Consider the following 26,162-nt stretch of genomic DNA (forward strand, 5'->3'; position numbering starts at 1 on the left):
AGGGAAACACAGAGTTCCCCAGTTAGATAACTTTTGATGCCCCTAACATCTTTTTTCTTTATGGCTAGAGTGAGTTTTCTGCACAGCCAATTTTGATTAAACGTGCCAAGCAATCATCATGCCGTAAAACATTACATTGCTTGTAAAAACCCTGAACAATGTTGAATATGAAGAATCAGAGAGCCTATAGTCTATGTAGCTGATGTATGTTTGACTCCTTAATATAGACGTGTATATAACGCTTAACACCAGCATGTTTTTACACCTAAACGTCAGTGCAATCATACATAACTTTTTCTGTATAATTATGTGGTTTATTTAAAATCAGACAACGCTGCCTGTTCTGTCTTATAATAATCAAAGCCGAACTGTCAGTGTAATCACACAAATATATATATTTTTTGCCATCTTGTCTGTATCTTTTGATGCTGCATTGCTCTTTTCCACGTTCCTACATTTTGCTGACCTTTGAGTTTTTTATTACCATCATTGCATTTTATTTCATTAGAGATAAAATAGAACAGGCTTTTCTATTTACTGATAAGATTTTGGCACTAAAATGCATAATATTGCATTTAAGACTGACAGCTTTGTATTGTATTTTCAACGTCTTTAATCACTTCAATGCGTTACTCAACCGGGTCTCACCCCATTATGTGCTTCTCTCATTTGGGTGTGAATGCAAGTGTTGAGATGGCACACACTGTCACTGTTAACAGAAACTAACTATGGGACAAGACTGCATAATTCAAGGACACCATGAATGATCGGATAAAGAAAGATAGCAATTTGATAGTAGTATCTGTATCTTAAAATGAGCATTAGCATTTAGCAAACTGTTAAAAGCTCATTTGGAGACTGCACAACAGAGTTCAGCACTTGATGAATTTTCTAATAATATGTCAGGAATGAATCTAGAAATGTTATTAGCATCTCAGAGTAGAGGATTTACACGACACCCATTCAATGAGAGGCAGAGAGGTTATATCCATTTGATGATAACAGCTGAATCTTATTGGAAGGATTCCATGAATACTTTGTGAGCAATCTTTGTTTACACATCTCTGCATCTCTGTCCACACTTTCATTCTCATTCACACACACACACACACAAGCTAGCTAACATCAACATCCTGCGCAGTCACAGCCCTGACCCCTGAGGTCTTCCCTGTGTTGTGCTATTTGTCAAATTTACAGTGATGCTGTCACTTCTTATAATCTTGTGCAGGGCCTGCAGGCCTGGGACTGTGGGAGATGACTCTTCAGCTGCGTTCAGTTTGTGCTGGACTGCACAGACATGCTGCAGTATCGCCACTAATACAGGGGAAATGTTTGGAGCATGATCGAGTATGGATATTTGCTTCTCTTGTGAAGAATGTATTAAAATTGAGACATACTTGCAAAATCAGCAATAACGGTGATGGAATACGTATGCGTTCACTACAGCGCTATTGAACGAGTGTAACACTACTTTTGACTGTATCTCACAGTCTGGCCAGATGTGACAGAATTGCAGGTGTTAGAATTCCCATTAATTAAGACTCGCTTTAGTTTAAAATTTAAAGCACCAGAATTTCAATTAAATTCACTTTCATTTATGTGGCGCCAAATCACAACATCAATCGCCTCAAGGCGCTTTATATTATAAGGTAGTCCCTACAATATTGCATACAGAAGATTTGCAAAAGGACTTTGTGCTCAGTGTATTTTGAAAAATGCTTCTTAGATTGTTTTAACCTCTTAAGCCCCAACGCCCCTTGATATGGGGCAAAAGGCAGGAGATCAGTCAGGCTTGCAGCTTAAGAGGTTAATTGTTTATGAGGTCCAAAGACCACAAGCCAGAGTAAAAGTCATGCAGCTCTGCTAATATAACAATTTTCACGCCAATAAATAAAACAAAAAGTAAAGCAACTTGACCTTAAATATTTCATGTTTACATCCCTGTAGACATGGGCGTATATTTTTCCTGTTACAATCACCTCAAAATGAACAGAAAGTATGTTATTGGATTAACTGTATATTATCAGAGAATGGCCAATAAGGTGCCAGAAGTGTGGAATGAAAAAAGCAAACCACGCCTTGCGCTGTACCAGATACTGTGTGACGCAGCATGTACACAGCTTTGAAAGCAAACTGAAGGCTCTCTAGTTATAAATCTCAGTTTTTGATTAGAGGTCAACCTGTAGACGTTTTACATTTACTTATTAACTTTTTATCCGTGATATCAACACTGATAAGATGGTAAACCATTAACATGACTAAACAAAAGCATTAAGCAGGAAGTGATACATTGTCTGCTTATAACAGCAGTTGCGTGCATGGATTTATGAACATATTCTGTCATATAGATTCGCTGTGAAGACATTAGGTAATAATAGTAGTGCAGCTACATTGGAGGCTTTCTGGTAGGTCTATTAGTGGGTGAAGATTTAGCAACTGGACAAGCTGTGGGAAAATGTCAGTGTAACTGTCAGTGTCATTGCATCTACAGCAAAATCTCTCTTTTGCACTTCTCATAGTGAAACCTTCTGTGCCCACATGCCCACATGCCTGAGAAAACAAATGCTCAACTTCCTCATAGCTAGCGTCACTGAGCCACAAAGTGTCTGTCTGTAAGTTATTGCACTGGTACTGTGAATAAACAAAGATTTTGCAGTCCAGATAAATACACTCCGGCAGTGTTTTAGCAAAACAAAAAACCCCAACCAAACAAAAAATCACCTATCAAAGATGACATTGATTACACGCTGAATCTTACACTGATTTTATCTCAAACCCATACACTTCTGTGACAGTTTGTCTTGTTTATCTCCTTTTATGTTAGCTTGCCTCTAGCAAATTCTATTTGAATTTGTTGTTAATTTTTAACCTTTTAATTGCTTTTAAGCAGGGAAATCTTATGTTAAAGGGTGGTACAATCAGAATTACTGCGACCTTGCGCAGTTAACTTGTGATCTCATTGCTCTTGAAATGGCTGCTTTGAAGATGGAAACAACGTCTTTGTTTTTGCTTTTTATGTACACAGTCACAGAACTTTAGAACTTCATTCATTATTAATTCGATCTTGTTTTTCTATTCGGTATGGATTTATTTGCAAGTTATGTATTCTGAAAATAGAACAACAAGTTGCTATTGTTACAATGACAAATGGCAACTTTTAGTGTTGCAGTTTCACAGAAGTTCTTGAGCAGTGTCAATAATCGTGATGATGGCTAATACATAGCCAGCATTAGCTAGCATTAACGCTTTGCCATCCCCAGCCCCATGAAAGCTGATGCCGTGTCACACTGGTAGTATGATTACAGATTTTCGATGCTGTTTGATTAGTGTTAATCTTATTTGTACTTGATTATCTCTCTTTCGCCACCAAATTGTGAAACAACAGATCTACTTTAAAGTTGGTAAATCAATCAGTTTTTACTATTTTAAGCCTCTAATGCAATAATAAAATGCCACCAACATTTTTTCACCATCGTGTGCTGATTAGTCTCAAATAAAATTGTACTTTTAAGCGGATGATATTGGAATGAGGAATATGCTGAACAGAAATGTTAATTTACATCAGATTGTTTCAAATAAATATTTAAATTGTGATTGAAACAAAAAGAAATAAATTACTTTTGTGTCAATATTGTACATGGAGTCAAAGTATATCTCTGTTACAGGTCAGTAAATGCTTTACAAAGATAAAAGAATTGTTACTAAATTATGGATTGTAGTGATCTACTGATAGTTAGTGCAATTCACTCCTTAATGGCATACATAATCTAACTACCACGCCTTTAATGTCCCAACCTGATGAATTTTATTACCATTTATTAGAAAAATCTATGGGACCTAGTGACAAGGAAGACTCAAACACAGGACTCCAAGTCGAAGACAGTACATCTATAGTGAAAAGGTTAAAAACAGCAGTAACAGCTCCTGTCTCCTCAAAGGCTTTCCACAGACTTCAAACTGTATCCAGTCCTCTCCCTTATTCCACTCAGCGTCAGCTCACCATTCCTTGTTAGGATGTTTTTCCCAGGCAAACCTGAGCTCAAAGAGTTCAAACTTGTTGGCGATGTTGGGCATTTTGTACAGTTTCTTTCCACTTGTCAGAATGAGACAAGCTACACACTGAAAATGCCCTTAAACCTCAAAAACTGTCCAATACATGAAAAAAGATGGTTTTGCCAGGCTCTCTTGCCCTTAAAATAACTCTCATGGATGAAAATACTTTCTCTTTTAATCTATGTATTGAAAAACCTTTCTTTACGGGTACATAAACAACAGACCCACTGCTGCCCTTTTCTGCCATTACATGCTCAAGCAAACAGGTGGTAATATGATAGACTTGAGCTTTGGCAGTTGTACGAGAAACCTTATTCCCATGGGTAATACTAGCCAGCAAACCACCGACACAGAGTACAGAAGCATGGACAGAAATCCGGTCCATACCTAAATAAAAAACTTCTCTCCACCTGAAGGAGTCAGCCTTCTTAAACATGTGAGAGATCGTAGCAGACAAAAGGTGAAAGAAAGCAAGTCAAATCATGAAGAAGAAAGGACAAAGAAATGGCTGGCTTTGGTACAGGTTTGGCACACTCACTAAGCAAATTTCCAGCCTGATAACTTCATTCATTTATCAGCCTGGCCACTCAAACAAAGAGGAGGAGGTGGAGGCACTGAGGGAGGTTCGGTGTAGGTGGCCTAGATAAGGCCATTGCTGTGCTGTATGAGAGCAGTGGAGTGGACTACAAAGGTGATACACCCGTTAATATCAAACCTCCTTCTCACGGTTATCAGTGAATACTGACACGTAAATCCGGAGACATCAGCATGGAAACGTAGGGCTAAAAACAGACCATAATCAATACTGCAGGTTACGTAAGGTGGCTTTTGCATGGTTTATTTCTGCTGCTATGTTTATAATCCCACACTAAAATCCTGAACACGCAGCACAACAAGGACATTTGCATTCCCAGAACGTCACCCTGTTTCACGCAAGTGACAACAGTTGCACTAGGGAGGCAACAACAAAACATCTTTTTCAGAAAACCTAATTAGTGGGAGTGCCTGAGCACACTCCGGGAGCATTTGACAGCTGACTCTCTTGGTTTTTCTCCATTCGCCCAGCATCAGTTGACTTTGGCCTGCTTATTTTAGGTTTAGCACTACAACATAGACCTAATGGCATATTCACAGGTTCAGTCACAAGAAAGTTTGCTGCGTCTCCCTGCACAGTCTCAAGAACGTGGAACAGATACTATATTACAAAAGGAGAGCTGGACAAAGGGCTTAGAAGGGCATCTGCCCAGCAGCAAGGCCTATTTGCTCCTTTGTGTGTGGAGAAGCAAGAGGAACACTACCTCTAATATTTCATATGTGGCCAGTGTGTACACAGGATCATGAAGGCAATGATGTTCCTGACCGGTTGTCACGTTCTCGAGATCTGAGTCCAATAACCTCTGGGATGTTACACATAGGTGCTACACACTAATTCCCCCAGTTTTTTGGAGTTCATTATTAAGCTCTCAACCAGTGATTTCAATGTTTTACTATGAGCTTTGGTGCGACTTTAAATCCACTCATAAAACATTTCATTGCTTTAGTTTCTACTGACTGCTGTTTCGTCATTTTGTTCTCATGAAATAACACATCTAGATCTGACCTGTCAATTAAGCGAGCAGTCTATATTTCACACCCTGCAGGGCACCACTTGTGGCATACTGAGCAAACAAGAAAAACCATCAAAGCCAGTTGCATTCGATTTCAAGATAATCATTGCAAAATGTTCTTTGCAGTTTTCTTAGAATATTTACCAACTGCCAAAAAGAGGATTGACTCAAAAAGTGTAAAGTGCATGCACATGAGTGGCTTCCCTCGGCGCTTTGTATACTAGAGTGCACTGCTGTATGCTTATAACAATCATCGACCTATCTAGCGTCAATAATGAATTTACATTACACTCAAAGAGAACATTTTTTTGTGGCATGCATTCATAAATTTAAAGACAGAAATTTTTTCTCAATAATTTTGTTTTATTTTGTTCAACCAGTAAAAACTGCATCTACAAACATTTGTCATTTCACTTCCCTGTTGCTAATGGTATACCAAACTTTCAGGCCTCTTTTTCTCTGGCGTGAGCAATACAAATATTTTGTAACTTGTTCAGACAATGTGTCACTGTATAACCCGTAGCCACCACTAGACATAAAATGTCATTTCAGAGAAGCTGATATTCTCAGAAAATGTCAGGCTAACTCTTCCCTTACAAGTTTGAACTAGATGCTTGTGCACCCGCATACTATATTATCCAAAGTTAAAAAACAAAATAAAAACAACAACCACAAAACAATTGAATCACATATAGTACTAGGCAAAAGTCTGGATTGTTACTCAAAGGTTTATAGTACTTTTATGTTGTAGATTATTGCAGAAGGCACAAAACCTTTTAGAGTGCATGTATAATACTGTAATAGTGAAAAAAAGAGGTGTTTCAAATTTTAGATTCCTTTTTTATGGCCTCAAAACCAAAATTATTTGGAGCTTTTAAATGCTTTTGAAGGAGATCCCACAAATTCTGTGCACCTATTGTTTGCCTTCACAAAGCCTCATTCATCTCCAATGGGTTTCACATAAGGGACTATTGTCCATTCAAACAGTTCTTACTGGTCGCAGTAGCGGAGTTACAACTACAAAGGCCTGCATTGATTTTATTGCAAGAAACAAGTTTATATACCCAGGATATCATTTCCTTATCGGGCTTCACTTATCGTAACGCCACTCAAATATCCATTAAATTAATGTGCTGCTACATGTTTTCCACATAATGCCAAAAGTAAGAGTCAGGTGGTGGCGTGGGACATCTACCAATCACAGGCTTCTCCAGTCTACATGTCAAGGTATCCTTGGGAACTCTGGGATACCCACCAGGAGTTGCCCTCAATGCATCGTCATTATTATTATTATTGCATTATTATTGCAAAGTGTGTTTAAAAGTTCCAGACAATTCCAGACTGTCACATCAACCATCTGAATGTCCTCCTTCACGACATCACTGAAACTCTTTCCCTCCTCCTCATGCAGCCCTAGTGCTGATGGATAGCTCAAGTTGAGGAGTTTGGAGATAAAGTCAGAGAGGCAGGTCTTAGATGGTTTTGACATGTCAAGAGGAGGGACAGTGGACGAAATGGGTAAAGGATTTTGAATATGGAGCTTCAAAGGAGCAGGAAGAGCAGAAAACCACATGGAAAGATCATGTATGTGGTGAAAGATAACATGCAGGAAGTTGATGTGACAGTACAGGAAGCGGAGGGTGAGATTGAGGCAAATGATCTGCAGTGGTGACCCCTAAAGGGAGCAGCTGAAAGAAGAATTATTTTATTTTCTCATTAATATTTAAGTGTGATGGACATATTACAAAGATATTGTAATTCTTAAAATATCTAAATTTTGGGTAGACAAATGTTTCTACAAACTAGCAACTCAGGTGAGATAATCCGTTTAAAGCTCTCGCTCATCAAAATGAATAAGCATCCTGGGGATTACTGTTTCACCACAGACACATTACAGATGCAGTGAGTACACACCAAGTGCACCATCATTGTTATTCAGCCTGACCATGACGGGAATAGTTAGCTAATGAAATGTAAACAGCTGTGTGTGAGTGGATGGTTTTAACGTCACAACAGTTTGTAATGAACTGCAGTGTAATCACTGGAGATAGTTTGGCTCAGCAGGTGCCTGACCCTGCATTTAACCAGCATTATCCCATGATCTCATTAAAGATAGAGCTGCTGTACGTGGATGTCTCATACACTATCAAACGTTTTCATAATTCCTTGATTACTGGGGGAGGCCCTAGTACACCGTGGAATTCCCAGGCTCCCCAATAAAAACAATAACAATCGTTTTGACCATTTTACAAGTTTTATTTAGCTTTTAACTTCAAAAAGCAGGATTTGGGTATTTCCAGTTAACTTCAGGGTTCATCTACATGCTAATGTGTGCTATTGACTTATTGTGATCTGGAGAAGGTTATGTATGAGATAAGAGATTGAAAGGTATGAAATCACCACTAATAACCAATCACCAAATAGCATCATTGATCCTTGAATATCCCTCATGGATCTAAATACTGTTTTTTTTAGTCTAAACTCCTTCAGCCAGGGAAAGACTCCAATCAGGTTCACTGGAAGGCTTTGGAAAATGTGAAGGAGGGCATGAATTTTGGTCTTTTAACTGTGTTCTCATAAGTTTCATAACTTTTCTTACTGATAACGACTTTCCCCGTGACTACGCATACTATGCCATATTGATTAAGTAATAGATTAATTAACTGAATTATTATTATTATTTTTTTTACAATCAACCAATGAAATATCAGATTTTTTCACAGTGGTTCCACAGTAAAAAAGACAATTATGATGTAGACAGACAAAAGCTGTCTACGTCATAATTACACCCCAGAGTCTTTTTTTTTGTAATTTTCCACATTCATTTCTCACGATTTAAGCCCAAATAGTTGTGAAATAGCACATCTTTTTCTTATTTTAAGACATCCATCAAATGAAATGTGTATTTAAACTTTCTTTAGACTGAGAGAAATGGGAGTTTCACTTGTCCTGTCCACTTGAGCTCAAAATGAGGTGTGTGTGACCCTCAGTGTAAAATGAATGTGACATCCCTGATCTGATCTTTTACGTTAATACAATATCAATTCACCAATGTCTTAATTACACGTATTATAATGTAATACTGATAAAATTAAATTATTTTATCTTCCTGTGTAAGATCATCCGCTTTGCTCCCTGTAGACCTGTCATTGTGTGTGATTGGCCAGATTCCACCCCTTTCATATGACCACACTCATAGCTGCATTGACCCCTGGGTTGACTTATCAAATTGATAACGACATTCATGTGACAGCTTATCATGATTGATAATCTTAGAGTAAGGTAAGGCAAATAACAGAATGATACCCTGGGGCACAGGACTGAATAAAAATTGTTGGTAAAAAAATTAAGTTTACATCACACAAAACTAGTTGGAGACAGGTTTGCTTGCTGGCTGGAGATGCAACAACAAGCCCCTGCGGAAGCTGGTGGGAAGCATACCTTTAACTGCTTGTTTGGTGGTTGAAGTCAGTCAGGCCCACAGGAGAGACCATATGTTCAGCTTCATTTTAAGGTTCAGTTTGTGTTTATTTGCTTTTCCTCATGAGAAACTAAAGACAGACGTTCCACTTCACAAATATTTGTATTTTCTCCCTTTTGTTTATTGGCAGTGAGCATGTTTTCTGGTCCCCATGGATTAACATGTGAAAACATTGCCGCTGATGTAGGAGGCAAATATCTTGTTGTCCCAGCTTGTTTTGGATGCAGCTCGAGCAGCAAATGTTCTATTTATAGGATCTATTTGTGATTATGTTATTAAATTTTCTTAATAATTCACAATATCAACAATACATGGCACTTTGTTTAAAAAAAAGTTTCATTTCATTTCAAATTACTGAATGAATTACAAACTCACTCAGTGCATGGGGAGATTTCAGATCACACAAGGGGTGTGTGTTTGCTAATAGTAACAACCTTTATTACTTAGTAATAAAGTAAACATATGTGCTTTACTCAGTGCTTAACTATTGAGATGTGATGTGACACATTTGTTTCAATTATAAATTGCGCTGCCTGACAATTTATAGCATTTTACTGGAAAATTATTTTCATTTAGGTTCAACTTACTGAGTAAATTTCACTCTCATGCTTTCTCCAATGACATTTCACGTCATTTGCAGGGTGAGTGTTTGCTAATAATTACACTTGGCATGTCTTAGAACTAAAGTAAACACGTGTGCTTTTCACAGTCGCTTAGGGACTGAGATGTGACGCATTTATTTATATTAGAAATTGCACAGCCCGGTTAAAGGTCGAAGTGCTGGAATATTTATTCCTGGTCAAACAATATGGCTTCTTGTCACCATGGAATCCAGATAAATTGATACAATCCTTTATTAAATTACATGATCTCAGTGAGATTGAGGGTTTTTAGCCATCAGAATTGTTGTCTTAAGGCCAAGAAAGATGCCAAGCGGATTTATTTTACCAAGTGGATCATCATGGCCTTGCCATATTGGTCCATTTGATTGACCTTTATTATAATTATGAATTTATTTTATTTTCGGTTGCTACAAACGGGACAGAAATGACTGGGGGATAGGACAGGGAGAAAGAATGAAAGAAAGAGAGGGAGAGAAAGAAAACCAAAGGGGAGAAGAGACGGTGAGAAGGGGGGAAGAAAGAAAACAAACAAACAAACAAAACACCTGGATCACCTGTATGGAGAAAAAAAACAGAAGAGAAAGCAAACAACAAAGAGCAACATAATAAAAAAAACAGCACCATCACAATAAACTAGCTAGCAGTAGATAACAGTAGATACTAAAAATTAAACGATATTGTGCAGCACACAAGATAGACAGCGCACAATGTGCTTTGAGGCAGCAGCCAAGAAAGCTGTAGTCCGCGTCTGTGAACACCTGTGTGCACACCTGTGTGGATCAGCATGCTTGTATTCCAAAGGTTTCTCCATGGGACACACAAAAAAAAAAAAAAAAAAAAAAAAGAGATTGAGGGGTTTTTTCTTAAGAAAGACGCACAACGATATATAAACTGAGACAGCCACATATTAACAGACACTCTATCCATGATCACTAATTTAAAAACAAACAAACAAAAAACATGTGCAAGAGTAGTCGCAGACTATTACACCATACAACGCTGCGCTTGCTGGGAGGACGGCCCTACTTTCTCATATAAGAGGCAACGTGAGCAAGAAAAGAATCACCATGTAATCTGGTAAATCGGTGCGCACTCTAATACACAGGATCCAGAAGCTTCAAGGTTGATGAAGAAACAGGCCCATATCTTCGATATCTCAATAATCAAATGTAGACAAAACTGTGCACTGTACATTGATCTTACAACTTCTGAATGAGAAACAAGATTTTTTTTCTATATAAGACTCCAGTCTTTGTCTCTTGATAGGTATTCCACATGGTTTTCAAAAGTGAGTCTAGCATCCAAGAGTCCTAACTATTTACACACTATCCAAAAAGTAACTTGTTCCACGTTTTGTCATGTTATAACCTTACTCCACATGGATTCAAAATTCTACACAAAATACCCCATAATGATAAAGCGAAAAAAAAGTTAGCTTGAAATTTAAACATTTATATTTTTAATAAATTTGCAGGGATGTCAAGATAACCTTTTTCACTTTGTCATTATGGGGTGGTGGGGTAAATAAAAAACAAAAATATGAAACATTATAAAATATGTCACGACCTTTAAAATTGCGCTCAGGTGCATTGTGTTTCCAAAGATGATCTTGCAGATGTTTCTACAACTTGATTGGAGTCAGAGTGTGGTGAATTCAGTTTATTTGTCATGCTGAACAAGTTATGTTTTTATTTTAATACATTTAATATATTTAGAACTCAGATCCTTTAAACAGGAAAAAAAAAATCCGGATATGTCAGAGAAGTGCATATCTTGAAAAGTGGCTGTTTATATAAAACAGGCAGGAAATTGCAGAGGAAATTTGCTGCTGGAATCTTTAGACTCCATCATTGTTATTGACACAAGCTAAGTGGATAGCTTCCTAAAGGCTGTCTGTGAACTGATGGCATCCAGATTCTGAGTATGAAGTCAGTTCAGAAGCACATATAAAATCAACATGCCAGCCGTGCTACTTTTCTGTATTACCACTTTTGTGTTGCCACTTTGAAAGGAGCAAAAGTAATAGCTGCATATAACAGGAAGAAACAAGAATTTAGACAGGCACGTGAAGGCAATTCATTAAAATGTGTAAAAAAGTTTAGTTTCGAAAACAACGCTACACTATGACTTCAATTTTTATACATCTAACAAACCTCTTAATCCTGATTTGAGGGAATCTTAGGATGTCAAACATGCATTTTCATGTGGCTTGCTGTGAAACGTGGTCTTGATTAAAATTGAAATAAATTGAATTGTGGTGTTCATAAAAATAAATAACGCACTTGAAAAACACTAAAACGACGAGTCTTTCCTGAATTCATGACTTAATTGCTCAAAACGGAACAGCTTTCAACACTAACCATGTTGTAAGGACTTTCATTTTGAAACTTTTCTTTCTTCTCTCCCTTCTGCACTTGCACTACAATAGTGAGCACACAATGAAAAAACTAACTATAACCTTTCCCTAAACGTTATCTGACCTAATCCAATTTTCATTGTAGTGACAATACATACTTATATATTGCAGAGACCTGTGGTTATTTTGAAAAAAACCCCCAAAAACTTCAATTTTTTAAAATTATTTTTTTCTGGATAATCAATCGATATTGTCTCTTTTTTTCTTTCTTTTCTTTTTCTTTTTTTCTTTTTTCGCCTGTCCCTCTTTAGCCGTCAGAATTGTTGTCTGAAGACCAACAAGGATACCCAATGGATTTACTTTGCCAAATGGATCATCGCGGCCTTGCCGTATTGGTCCATTTGATTGACCTTTGTTGTTATTATTTATTTTATTTTCAGTTGTTACAGACGGGACAGACATGACTGAGGGATAGGAAAGGGAGAAAGAAAGATGAAGGAAAAGAAAAACAGAAGGGAAGAGGGACAGTGAGAAAGGGCACTTAAAAAGAGAAAGAAGAAAAAAAATCTCCTGGATCACCTGTTGAGAGAAAAAGAAGCAAAAACAAGCAAAAAAAAAAAAACCAAAACAGAGCAACATACTAAACACAACGCCATCGCATTAATCTAGCTAAGTGTAAATAGCAGTAAATACTAAATATTGAATGTTGTTGTGCAGCACGCAGAACCGACAGCGCATAATGCGCTTTGAAGTCACAGCCAAGAAAGGTGTAGTTTATGTCGATGAACAGTGAACACCCATGTACACACCTGTGTGGATCAGCGCGCTTGTATTCAAAAGGTTTCCCCATGTAACGGTCTGCAAGAGGGTGTAGAGAGCCATAGCCCCGTCCCCCAGGGCATGAAGAAGGCATGGAGGAGATCCAGGCTCCAGACATCCAGAGGCCCCAGAGTGTGAGAGCCCAAGGAGGACCACCGGAGGGGCATCTGTGCCACCCTCCTGGGAAGAGCTGAGGAGAGCCCCAGACGAGATATTGTCTCTGAACACTGAGGACTTGATAAAGGAAAACAATTCACCCATCACAACTTCAAGAGATGAAACTTGCTGCAGACACCTTAATATGAAGGAATTGCTAGAATTTTAAATAAATTCCTAAAGCTGTGCCTTTATGCCAGGGATTTGAATGACTGTAACCTCGGGACTGTGCTCCCAAAGTTTCATCAGCTTTCCAACAAGGAATAACAACATCCTGGAACACATCTACAGCAACGTAAGGGGCGCATACAAGGCATTGCCCCACCCCCATTTTGGACAGTCTGACCACATTTCTGTGTTCCTCTATCCAGCATGCAGGCAGTTCGTCAAACATTCCTTCCCAGTTAGAATTATTATTAAAGTTTCAAGTGAAGAAAATGATTCAGTGCTTCCTTTGATGCTACAAACTGGGGTGTGTTTTAGACTGCTGCCTTGAGAGATGACTGCTCTGTGGATTTAGAGGAATATGCATCAGTGGTTACCAGTTACATCAGCGCCTCCATTGACAATATTGTCCCCACCAAGTCCTATAAAACATATCCAAATCAGAAACCATGGTTGAACTGTGAGGTGCGTTCCATGCTGCATGCACGCTCCACTGCATTTGCCTCTGATGACGCAGAGGACTACAAAAAGCAAGATTTGCCCTACGTTGATCCATCAGGGAAGTCAAGAGGCAGCACAGATTGAAACTGGAAGGATACTTGTCATGGTTCGCTGTGTGGCAGGCAGGATGAGGACCCAATCGCAAAACTCACACACACGGGGATGAACTCAAAAAACACAGCTTTATTGCTGGCCACGAGAAACAATACAAAACTAAACTGGGAAAAACTAACATAAAGCTCACCAAGGAACACAGGGGAATCACACACAGCATGAGGGAGAACGCGACGCCGAACAGAGGGAGACTCAGACAGAAATACACAGAGGGTAAACGAGGAAAGTGGGCACACACGGGGAACACAGGTGACACTGATAATCATAACGAGACAGGGCGGGGTGAACTGAACATGACATGTACAGGCACAGAGGTTCAGACAGGAGGAGAGAGACCACGGGGAAAAACACAGACATAACGGGCTGGGGAAACATGAAACAACCACAAAGGGAGACGAGGGCTCATAAATACATAGAGGGCACACAGGGGGGAGAGAGAGCACGGGGAGAACTTAGACATAATGGGCAGGGGAAACATGGAATAAAACATAAGGAGAGACGAGGGCTCACAGATACACAGAGGGGCACACAGGGGGTAAAAGCCATGAAGGGAAAACACTTAGGGAACAACACAGCAGGGCAACTCAGGAAACATGGCCTAAATAAGGAACATAATACAAACATACAAGAAAACTAAGAACACTGGGCCAACATGGCCCAGGACCATGACAGTACCCCCCCCTCAAGGGCTGGCTCCCGACAGCCCAAACCCGAAAAACAAAAACAGAAAACAACCCACCCAGGGCGGGAGGCGGGGGACCAGGACGGAGGGACCAGAACGGGAAACAACAAACAGAAGACACAGGAGCACATGACCACAGTCCAAATAAAGTTCAGGGGGCCGACCCAGAGCCCACAGGCACAAGAGTTCACGGGTCACACGGTCGGGGGGCCGACCAGGTGGGTGGCACAGGCGACAGAGCTGGTCCGGAGGCCGGCCGTGCGGAAGGCAGCGGCGACGGCGAAGGGGACGACGACGGAGCAGGTCAGGGGGCCGACCGCGCGGAAGGCAGCGGCGGCTCTCCAGTCTCAGGCGTGCTGGCCATGGCCTGGTGGGCACAGGACCAGTCGAGGCAGGACCCGACGAGGCAGGACCAGACGGTGGCGACGCGGGGGCCGGACCAGGCGAAGCACAGGCTGAGGCTGGACCAGACGAGGACGAAGACTCGGAGGCTGGGCCAGACGAGGACGAAGACTCGGAGGCTGGGCCAGACGAGGACGAAGACTCGGAGGCTGGACCAGGCGGAGCTGCAGAGGCTGAGGCTGGACCAGGCGGAGCTGCAGAGGCTGAGACCGGACCAGGCGAAGATGAAGCCGGAGCCGGACCAGGCGAAGATGAAGCCGGAGCCGGACCAGGTGTGGGCGATGCTGAAGCCGGAGCCGGACCAGGCGTGGGTGATGCTGAAGCTGGAGCCGGACCAGGCGGAGCAGGAGCAGCTGATGCAGAGGCCGGACCGGGCGAGGATGAAGGCTCTGAGGCTGCAGAGGATGAAGGCTCTGAGGCTGCAGCTGACAAAGCACAGGCTGGAGCTGCAGCTGACAAAGCACAGGCCGGAGCTGCAGCAGACGAGGCACAGGCCGGAGCTGCAGCAGACGAGGCACAGGCCGGAGCTGCAGCAGACGAGGCACAGGCCGGAGCTGCAGCAGACGAAGCACAGGCCGGAGCTGCAGCAGACGAAGCACAGGCTGGACCAGGCGTAGCAGAAGGTGGCTGGATGGGCTCCTCGGGCCCTCCAGCTGATGTGGCGTGAGGCCGGACGGGCTCCTCGGGCCCTCCAGCTGAGACAGGAGGCTGAACGGGCCCCTCGGACCCTCCAGCTGACGTGGCACGAGGCTGGTGCGGTTCTCCTGAACCCCCAGCTGACGAGGAAGGTTGCTGAACGGGCCCCTCGGACCCTCCAGCGGAGACAGGAGGCTGAACGGGCCCCTCGGACCCTCCAGCGGAGACAGGAGGCTGAACGGGCCCCTCGGACCCTCCAGCTGACGAGGTAGATGGCGGCGTGGGAGCCGCGGAGTCCTGGATGAGCTCATCCGAGATCCCAGCAGGAGCTGATGCAGAGCCAGAGAGATTTGAGACCCCTGGCTGAATGTTAAGCTGACCAGCGGACCGTACTGCTATCGGGGACTGGGCTACTGGAGACGCGGGGAGCTGAGCTACTGGGGCCTGCGCTACAGGCGGCACTGGAGCTACTGGGGACTGAACTGGGGGTGACACTGGAGACTGAACTGAGGGTGGCTGCGAGGGAGCTAACTGAACTGAGGGTGGCTGCGAGGGAGCTAACTGAACTGAGGGTGGCTGCGAGGGAGCTAACTGAACTGAGGGTGGCTGCGAGGGAGCTAACTGAGCCGGGAGTAGCTGCGGGGGAGCTAACTGAGCCGGGAGTAGCTGCGGGGGAGCTAACTGAGCCGGGAGTAGCTGCGGGGGAGCTAACTGAGCCGGGAGTAGCTGCGGGGGAGCTAACTGAGCCGGGAGTAGCTGCGGGGGAGCTAACTGAGCTGGGAGTAGCTGCGGGGGAGCTAACTGAGCTGAGTGTGTCTGCGGGGCGGCTAACTGGGCTGCTGGTGGCTGCACCGGCGATAAGCAGCTCGCGTCGACATCCGCCACACAAAACACAGCCCCTGAGCGAACAGTCACTATGTCTGGAAAAGACACAGAGTCCTCACTCACCACAGCAGGTGAATTGGAAGTCCGAGTGTCCGGCTGTGGGGTGGTGCGTCGCTGTACAGTGTCTCCGGAGTCCAAACAAAAGGGGACAGAATTATCCGAGTCCGGTGTTAAAAAAACAGAGCCACTCACAGTTGTGCACGGGTTAAGAAGTCCGGGATCCGAAGGCTCGGGCTGAGAGTGTGACACACGGTCACTCTCTCCCAGGGGTGAAAACTGCTCCGCTGCTCGGGAACAGCGACGACGTGAACGCCGTTTTCTCCGGGAAGGGGGAGGAGACGAGCCGGGCCGCGAATCCGTCAGCGGGCCGGGCTGAACATCCTCCGGCTCTTCGTACAGGAGCGACCGCTCCGGGAGGACGCCTACAGTGGAGACGAGGAAGTCCTGGATGTGGGGGTGGAGCGCGCCGAATAGCCACGGGAGTCCGGACACCATCCGCTGTAGGCGGACGGCTACGGTCTCCCGGTACTCACCCTCGGGCAGCACCACCCACTCCTGACAGTGATACTCCACTGTATAAATCAGATCCTCCCGGAGGTCAGCGGAGGGGTTGTGAATTGCTGGGTCCATATCGTGGTCGCGTTCTTCTGTCATGGTTCGCTGTGTGGCAGGCAGGATGAGGACCCAATCGCAAAACTCACACACACGGGGATGAACTCAAAAAACACAGCTTTATTGCTGGCCACGAGAAACAATACAAAACTAAACTGGGAAAAACTAACATAAAGCTCACCAAGGAACACAGGGGAATCACACACAGCATGAGGGAGAACGCGACGCCGAACAGAGGGAGACTCAGACAGAAATACACAGAGGGTAAACGAGGAAAGTGGGCACACACGGGGAACACAGGTGACACTGATAATCATAACGAGACAGGGCGGGGTGAACTGAACATGACATGTACAGGCACAGAGGTTCAGACAGGAGGAGAGAGAGCACGGGGAAAACACAGACATAACGGGCTGGGGAAACATGAAACAACCACAAAGGGAGACGAGGGCTCATAAATACATAGAGGGCACACAGGGGGGAGAGAGAGCACGGGGAGAACTTAGACATAATGGGCAGGGGAAACATGGAATAAAACATAAGGAGAGACAAGGGCTCACAGATACACAGAGGGGCACACAGGGGGTAAAAGCCATGAAGGGAAAACACTTAGGGAACAACACAGCAGGGCAACTCAGGAAACATGGCCTAAATAAGGAACATAATACAAACATACAAGAAAACTAAGAACACTGGGCCAACATGGCCCAGGACCATGACAATACTACAACAACTCGGATTCTCAATGCATGTGGCAAGGCTTGCAACACATCACTGATTTCCAGCAGATTAGCAGCAGGGTCACAGTCAGCTGCAACGCGCTACCAGACGAGCTGAATGAGTTCTACGCTAGCTTTGACAACCTCAACACCAACCAACACAGAGGGATTCTACCAGCACAGGCAGCACAGAGTTCTTCACTCACTGTGACGTCAACTGAGGTATGCAAGGGTCTGAGGAGGACTAACCCCGAAAAGCAGCCGGCCCTGACAACATCCCCGGCCGTGCTTTGAGAGTCCGCCCTTCAGAGCTGGCTGAGTTGTTTACAGACAGACATTTTCAAGTTGTTAAATTTGGATTAACCTCCAAACTGCTCAGCAACTTTTACAGATGCACAGTGGAGAATATTCTGACAAACTCCATCAGAGTGTGGTAGGGGAAAAGCACCACTCAGGATAGGAAGGCTATCCAGCGTGTCATTAAAACAGCACAATTCATCTACGGAGTACCCTTCCCACCACTACAGGACATTTACAACACTCGGGTCAGAAAAGGGGCACACAACATCATCAAGGACCGCACCCAAAACACAGCACACACTGTTCACACTCCTGCCATCTGGCAGATGCTACAATACTGTGAAATCAAGGACAACCAGATTAAATTAAACCAGAAAAGGTTGGGTCTTGTTTACGACCCCTGACTGAATAAAATCAAGTGAAATTGAAATGACAATCACGCAGAAGTGCTACGTCGGATCTACTGACTTGACTGCAGTATTGTTCATTTACAGATCTTTCTCCTTGGAAGCTCTTATCCTCTCTTCTCAGAGATTATGCATGACTATTTATATCCTGCGTACTTAATGTATGTCACCCGCCTGCTATACTTGATTATGCAACAACCTGCACCACTTGTCAGAAACCTGGAAGGGAAAAGAGTGACATGCTGACAGTGGCATGTGCCAAATCTACGGTATTCACTGACCATAAAGAATTAGCCTTAATTTGTTTTTCCCCACCTTACAAATTCAATAAAATCTATTTAAACCCCAGTACGCTATCATGGTCTCATCCATTTAACAGCGCTCAAGCCAGTGTAAGTAATGGAAATCTGTTATGACATTGGAGTTTCTGACCTTCACAGCCACTCATGTTGCACACTCAGTGATCAGGCCTTGTGTTCAAGTCTCATCAGTTTATGAAGGTATGTGTTGAAGGAGGCAAACAAATAAGTGTGGTAACATCTGTACTGCATGATGGCACACAGCAGGACTTTTCCTCTCGCCCAGCTGTCACAATACTAAGTGAGATGAAAAGAAGCAACACAAAAGGAGAGCTGGTGGAGGAACAAGGAAAAAGGAAGCTGTAAAGAAAGAGAAGGATTGAGGTGATCGTGCATATTATTTATATATAGCAAGACGGATGGAAATACTCTAGTTTCATTCATAGAATGGGTTCGGATATTTTGTGGGGTGTAGCTCAAAAGATAATTAAGCTTTGATAATATGGTTTTCCAAGTGATTTTAACAGGTTAAGCTTTCTAAAAGTGTGAGCCACATTTTCTAGCATGTATGACTTTCCTGCTAGTACAGGAGAGCCATACACATAGAGTTATCAGCTATATTAACCTTTATTTCAGTCATGTGAAAAAGGAAGTTTTCATAGGATTCTATCCAGTACAGTTGGCTTTTAACAGAGGGGCAGTCAAAGCTTGAATTTATCAGACCAGTTTGCTGGTCTGATGCATTCAGGTGTGTTTTAACACAATGGCACAATCTTCCCAGGAGTGGGTGATTTAGCAAGTTTGCCCCAAGGTCAAAAAATGCAATATTCAGAGAAACTGCGAAACCCCCAGAGCTACATCACAGCTTTTACATGCCTCAGTAAGCACGTTAAATGTTAAAGCTCATTACTGTACAATTAGAAGAAGACTAAACAGGTAGGTCTCATTTGGAAGGGTTGCCAGGAGAAAGGCTATTTTCTCTAAAATGAAAATGATACATGAGTTATGTCTTGATAATTACCAATCATCCAGATATGAAATCCCAAAAAGTTGATTGTGTTCATCTGGACGTAGTGTTTTCAGTGGGGGAAATGTTTTGTCACTTATCCAAGGGACTTCTTGAGTCTCAGCTGACTGCAGGTTTAAACAACCTTATAAACAGTACATTTGCACAATGAGTGAAACTAGCACCACTGACGAACAACGGGCTGTCAGGTCAGTTACTGAAGAAGTCAGCTGGATGAGTGATGAAAGGTTTCTCCCACTGAAAACACTACATCCAGATGAACAGAACCAAATCTGAACAAGTCACAAGGCTTCTGGAACAATGTCTAGATAACCAAAGTCAAATGTGAGTCCAGTCAAAGTTAATAGTTTTTCATAGGGCTATAAGTACGGCTGTAAAACTTTCATTCTCACATGACTGTATTTGTTTTTAGGTTTATGGTTTGTGTTGGTGGTTGAAACCAGTGAAAACAAACAGTTTGCAGCAGTTAACGTTAGTTGAGTAAGAAAACAGCTGACTAAGTGGAGAATTTGTAGTGTTTATCTGATCCTTTATGCAGTTTGTGTGTCTTTTTATTTATTTATTTATTTATTTTTATTTTAAATTTATTTTTTAATATTAAAATTTTTCTGCTGCTAGCTAAACAAGCTAGCTAGCTATTGTTGGGAAAAATGACTGAAACATGTAAAAAGAGAAATATATTATCAGCAAAATTTCAGCAAAACTTCTCAAACATTTTCTTTGGACAGAACAGACACCTCATGCCAGTTCATTAAGTCAATCATGAACTCTTCTGTATAACAAACTCAAATGTGAAGCCATCTGACAGCTAAAGCTAGGTCATGCAACTCTAGGACAGTGATCAGAAGCACAGCCGCAAATCTACAACAGAATGGCTGAAAAACAAATCATCCCAAAAGCCCTGTCAACGTCCAGACCTCAGTGATGATGTGAGGGACTGTTAAAGTCATAAAGAAAAAGTTTACTTTGATGTATTGCTGCTAAAGGTGGTTCTGCGAGTTACTGAATCATGGTGTGAACCTAGTTTTTCACAGGACTGTAAACATAATTGGTAACCAGAATCATAATGATGCATTATCCAACCTTTTTTTAGGAAATGAATTGCTGTTTTAAATGACTTTACAACCATCACTTTTAAAAACCCTTCTTAACGGGTGCAATAACAATGGGAACAGAAGTAGACACCCAGTACCAGGAAAAAAAGCCAAAATCCAAGAGAACCTATGGCAGCTCCACATACCTCACAATCATGGCATAACAAAACAGACATGCTCTTCACTGCTTCAAGATAAAAACTTGAATCCGATTATCTCTGGATATCACTCGCTGAACTAGAATATCACTCCTGCAGATGACAGTGTATAAAAGTTTTCACTCATGGTCCTAAAGATACTTTACAATTTAGGTTTGTGCCAAAGATTTGTTTTGTTATTCCCTGATTTATCATTCAGTCTGTGTGTGTGTTAGTGAGAAAGACTTTTCAGCAGTCACTCTTTTAAATTGATTTTTATGGCAGACACATGCTACACTGGGGTCACTAAGAACATACTGTGGACTGCACGTATAATGTTTACAAGTCCAGCTCTATGCAAAACTCTGTGTGGTCAAGCTCATTTTTTTCTGTACATGTTACACGGGCTTACTTTTTCCCGGAGCCTCAAGAAGAGCTGAGAAAGGCTTGGCAGAAGAGCTCGGCTCACAGTAGTCTGTCACATTTTCCTGCTGAGGGTTTGTAAGAGCTGTGAGGAGGTAGGAGTTTCTCACATTTCCACAGAGGGTGAAATTCCATTACTGATTGAAACAGTGCACTGCAGCGTGGAAGCTGACCAACACTTATGGACAATAGACAGGCTACTGTCGTGGTTTTAGGCAAGGATTCAAGCGACACCTTGTAGAGCACTCAAACTCCGACCTTTATTGTTTACTTCCTGTTTCAGAACCCCCTTTCACAATAAAACAGGTTATACTCAACCACAGCTACTGGTTTTCTTTTCTCCAATCCGGTCGTTAAGTGATGACGTGACGAATCCTACTTCTGGGCCTAAAGTAGTCTGCGTTTAATATGGCTTTTGTGTTGTTAACATGTTTAATGTTTTGTATTTTCTTCTATTTAATCTCAAAAAGCTCCTAAAACAGTCAGTGATCACTGTTGACCTCCCTCGGCTTTTATTACCGCTAATCATTTATTTAAGCTCAGTTTTTAAAACCTTAGGATGTAACTACAGCCCATCCCATGCAGCAGTATATGAATGACTAACCTCGTATTATGGATGGATTATCTCAGTTGTTCTCCTGGCTGAAGTTTGGTCCTTTTACAGCATCCTGCCATGCGATTACATTTGTTCCTGATCACCGAGAACACTCACGTTAACTTTTATCGAGTAGAAAAAAAGTTAGCTTGTTTATATTATGCTAACATAGCTGTGTCGCTAGTGGTCACGTAGCACATCATTATATACCAGCTAGCCAAACTTCAGTAACCCTACAAACGTCACTGCTGTTTAGTTTTCTGTCTTCATTTATGTTGGAAGTGATAACAGAGCTGTACATTTTAATTTGTTTCCAAAACCCCGCAGTCAGGACATGCTATATTGTATTTAGATAGAAGCTAGCGAGCTAACTTCCTGCTAACTTCTAACTCCGTTTGTCATGACCCTGTGCCTTCTCGGCTGACTCTGTATGGCTACAAGTGTTTTTGTTGTGCTGCATCTCTCTCTCTCCCCTGCACTGCGCTCTACCGGGGCGGAGTCATGACGGCTCCAGCCCCTGGCTCGGACACCTGCAAGCAATCATCTCACTCACTTCTTAAGGCGGCTGCTGAGAGTGCTTCCTCGCTGGATTATTGTGTAACACTCGTCAGTGTCATCACTTATCTGAGCCGTTTTTCGAGTTTCTGTCGTGCCACTACTCACCTGCCTTTCCTCTCTGTGCCAGGATTCTCGCCAGCCTGAGGACCGCCGTTGGTGAGCTAAAGCCGGAGTCCGAGCTACCTGAGCTTCAGTGGATGTTGTACATAGCCCTCTTCTTCCCGTGCCTGTGCTTCCCGGAGACCCTCTTCCTGTGCCCCCTCACCTGTATATATTCGCACCTGGTGTCTGTGTGTGTAAATAAATCACGAACTTAAGTGACGGTCTGCCTCCGAGTCCCTCCTGAGCCTGACAGAATAATCCAGCCACCGCTATGGACTCAGCAGGCCCAGCCTCGGCAGCGACAGCCCCTATGTCTCTGGAGGAGCTTCTGCACCGACACGAGCAAATGCTGGTGAAGCTCAGCGGAGACGTGGCGTCTCTAACGCAGGCCTTCGCCCAACGGATTCCGCTGGCCGAGGACCAGCCTCCCGCGGCCCCTCCCCAGGTAACGCACGCTCCTGCCGTCACTACAACAGCCACAGCTACCCAGGCTGCTAGCGTGGTATCATCAGTAGCCTCCGCGGTTTCGCTGGATAAGCTTTTGCCTTCACCTGAGGCTTTTTCTGGGGAGATGGGAAAATGTGCGGGATTTTTGTTGCAGTGTTCTATGCACTTTCAATTACTGCCCCATGTGTTTGTTTCTGACGGGGTTAAGATCGCTTACGTCACCCAGCTACTACGTGATCGAGCCCTGGCCTGGGCCCAGGCCCAGCTGCAGGCTTGCCCCGGAATGTCTTATGACGACTTCCTGTCGCGCTTCAAGTCGGTGTTTGATAAAGGCTCTAGTACAGAGGCAGCTGGCTATCGTTTGATTAATCTGAAGCAAGGTAGGCGAAGCATGGCTGACTTTTCTGTTGATTTCTGGACTCTAGCTGCACAGACCAAATGGGGACCTGAGGCCCTGAAGACCACTCTGTTAAATAATATCCGCGAAGAGCTCAAGGATGAGATAATGATGCGTGAGCTTCCTGCTTCTCTAAATGCTTTGATGTCCCTGTGTATTCAGGTGGATGATCGCCTGCGGGCGCGCCAGAGCTCACGAAGACAGCAGTTTCGCGAGCCCCTGGCTTTTCGGGAGCCCCAACCCGACGCACGGGAGGCTAGAGCTTTTGGAACTGAGGAGGAGGTACCCATGCAGCTGGGACGTTCTCGACTCACCCCTGCGGAGCGACAACGCCGGTTTTCCGCGGGTGAGTGTCTGTATTGCGGTCGCAAGGGGCATTACATCTCTGCCTGCCCGGCGCTGGCAAAAGGGGGCGCCCGCCAGTAATTGAGAGGGTACTGGTGGGCGACCTGTCCAGCAACAAGCCTCTTCCCCGTCTCTTGCTGCCTGCTAAACTCACCCTCCGGTCGTTGTCCCATTCCCTCTCTGTGTTAATTGACTCTGGTGCAGAACAGAATTTCATTGATGCGTCGCTAGTCTCCAAGCTCAGCATTGGCACACGACCACTGCCTCATCCTCTCCGCGTGTCCGCCCTGTCTGGTCACCGGTTGCCTGACATAACGCACGTCACCCTACCTGTCACACTCACTCTCTCCGGTAACCACGTTGAGAACGTTTGTTTCTGTGTGTTTAAGGCTCCAGTAACCCCGCTCGTACTAGGTTATCCATGGCTTTCACAACACAACCCACACATCGACTGGAAGAAGGAGCAAGTTATGGGGTGGGGTGTGGGCTGCCACATGACCTGCCTTCGGGCCGCCACGCCATCTGCTCCCTCTCCACCCCCCGGGAAGCCTTCAAAGTCACCGGAGCTGTCTTCGGTTCCTTCCGTCTATCATGACCTCGCAGCAGTTTTTAGTAAGGATGAGGCGGGCTCGCTTCCACCACACCGGCCCTATGACTGTGCCATTGATCTTTTCCCTGGGGCGCCTCTCCCCTCTGGCCGCCTCTACAGCCTCACACAGCCCGAAAGGGAAACCATGGAGAGATACGTCAACGACTCTCTGGCTGCTGGGTTAATTCGCCCGTCATCCTCCCCCGTGGGGGCAGGATTCTTCTTTGTTGCAAAAAAAGACAAGACGCTCCGGCCATGTATTGATTACCGCGGCCTCAACAGGATCACAGTAAAGAACAAGTACCCTCTTCCCCTCCTTAATTCTGCTTTCGAACTACTCCAGGGGGCCATGGTGTTCAGCAAACTGGACCTGCGAAACGCCTACCACCTGGTGAGGATCCGGGAGGGAGATGAGTGGAAGACCGCTTTCAACACTCATATCGGACACTATGAGTATCTCGTCATGCCCTTTGGCTTAACCAATGCGCCCGCGGTCTTCCAGGCCCTTGTTAACGATGTTCTGAGGGATTTTATTAATCGATGTGCTTTTGTGTACCTTGATGATATTCTCATTTTCTCTAAGTCCCAGGCGGAGCACGAGAGTCACGTGAGGCAGGTCCTGCAGCGCCTCCTGGAGAACCGGTTGTTCGTGAAAGCGGAGAAATGTGAATTTCACGTTGACACTGTGGCCTTCCTTGGCTATATCATCTCTCAGGGGGATCTCAAACCTGACCCCGAGAAGGTCCGGGCCGTGGTGGACTGGCCTCAACCGCCGAACCGCCAGCAACTCCGACGGTTCCTAGGATTCGCCAACTTCCACCGACGCTTCATAAAGGACTACAGTAAGATCGCCTCACCTCTCACTGCGCTTACCTCTCCCAAAGTTCCTTTTCAGTGGGACCTCTCTGCTCAGGAGGCCTTTTCCCTACTAAAGGAGAAGTTCACTACCGCCCCCATCCTCCGTCAGCCCAACCTCAGGCAACCGTTCGTGGTGGAGGTGGATGCTTCGGACTCTGGAGTGGGAGCAGTTCTGTCTCAACGATTTGAAGGTACGCTCCATCCCTGTGCATTCTTTTCTCGTCGTCTCTCACCCGCAGAACAGAACTACGGCATCGGTGATCGGGAGCTGCTAGCGGTCAAACTGGCCCTGGAGGAGTGGAGGCACTGGCTTGAGGGCGCGGAACACCCATTCATCGTGTGGACCGACCATAAGAACCTTGAGTACATCCGGTCCGCCAAACGCCTAAATTCACGACAAGCCAGGTGGGCCCTCTTCTTCACAAGATTCAATTTCACCATCACTTACAGACCAGGGTCGCGCAACGTGAAGCCCGATGCACTCTCCCGTCAGTTTTCCAGTACGGAAGGAGACTCCGATCCAGAACCGATTCTTCCAGCTACCTGTGTTGTTGGAGCTGTCACATGGGAGATCGAAGCTCTCGTGCGCGAGGCCCAGGATACTGACCCCGACCCGGGGACGGGCCCCCCTGGTCGGTTGTTTGTCCCTGCTGCTGTCCGACCTCAGGTACTCCACTGGGGCCACACTGCCCGGTTCACCTGTCATCCAGGAGCCCGCCGCACCATCACCTTCCTGCAGCGGTTTTTCTGGTGGCCCACCTTGGACAAGGACG

At 44.2% G+C, this 26,162-nt stretch overlaps 1 protein-coding gene across 1 annotated transcript in view; it reads right to left on the minus strand.

The window, feature by feature from the left end:
• Positions 1–21,746, minus strand: part of rdh12l (retinol dehydrogenase 12, like) — a 63,072-nt gene extending 41,326 nt beyond the window's left edge. Inside the window, exon 1 of the mRNA XM_085362821.1 lies at positions 21,488–21,746. The gene's annotated coding sequence lies outside the window, so the exon portion shown is untranslated. The remainder of the gene's footprint in view (positions 1–21,487) is intronic.
• Positions 21,747–26,162: the final 4,416 nt, after the last annotated feature.

Source organism: Diplotaxodon limnothrissa, linkage group LG9 (genome assembly GCF_057381915.1).
Source record: "Diplotaxodon limnothrissa isolate DT_005_m linkage group LG9, D_limnothrissa_male_GT1.1, whole genome shotgun sequence".
In the NCBI taxonomy this organism is placed as follows: Eukaryota; Metazoa; Chordata; class Actinopteri; order Cichliformes; family Cichlidae; genus Diplotaxodon; species Diplotaxodon limnothrissa.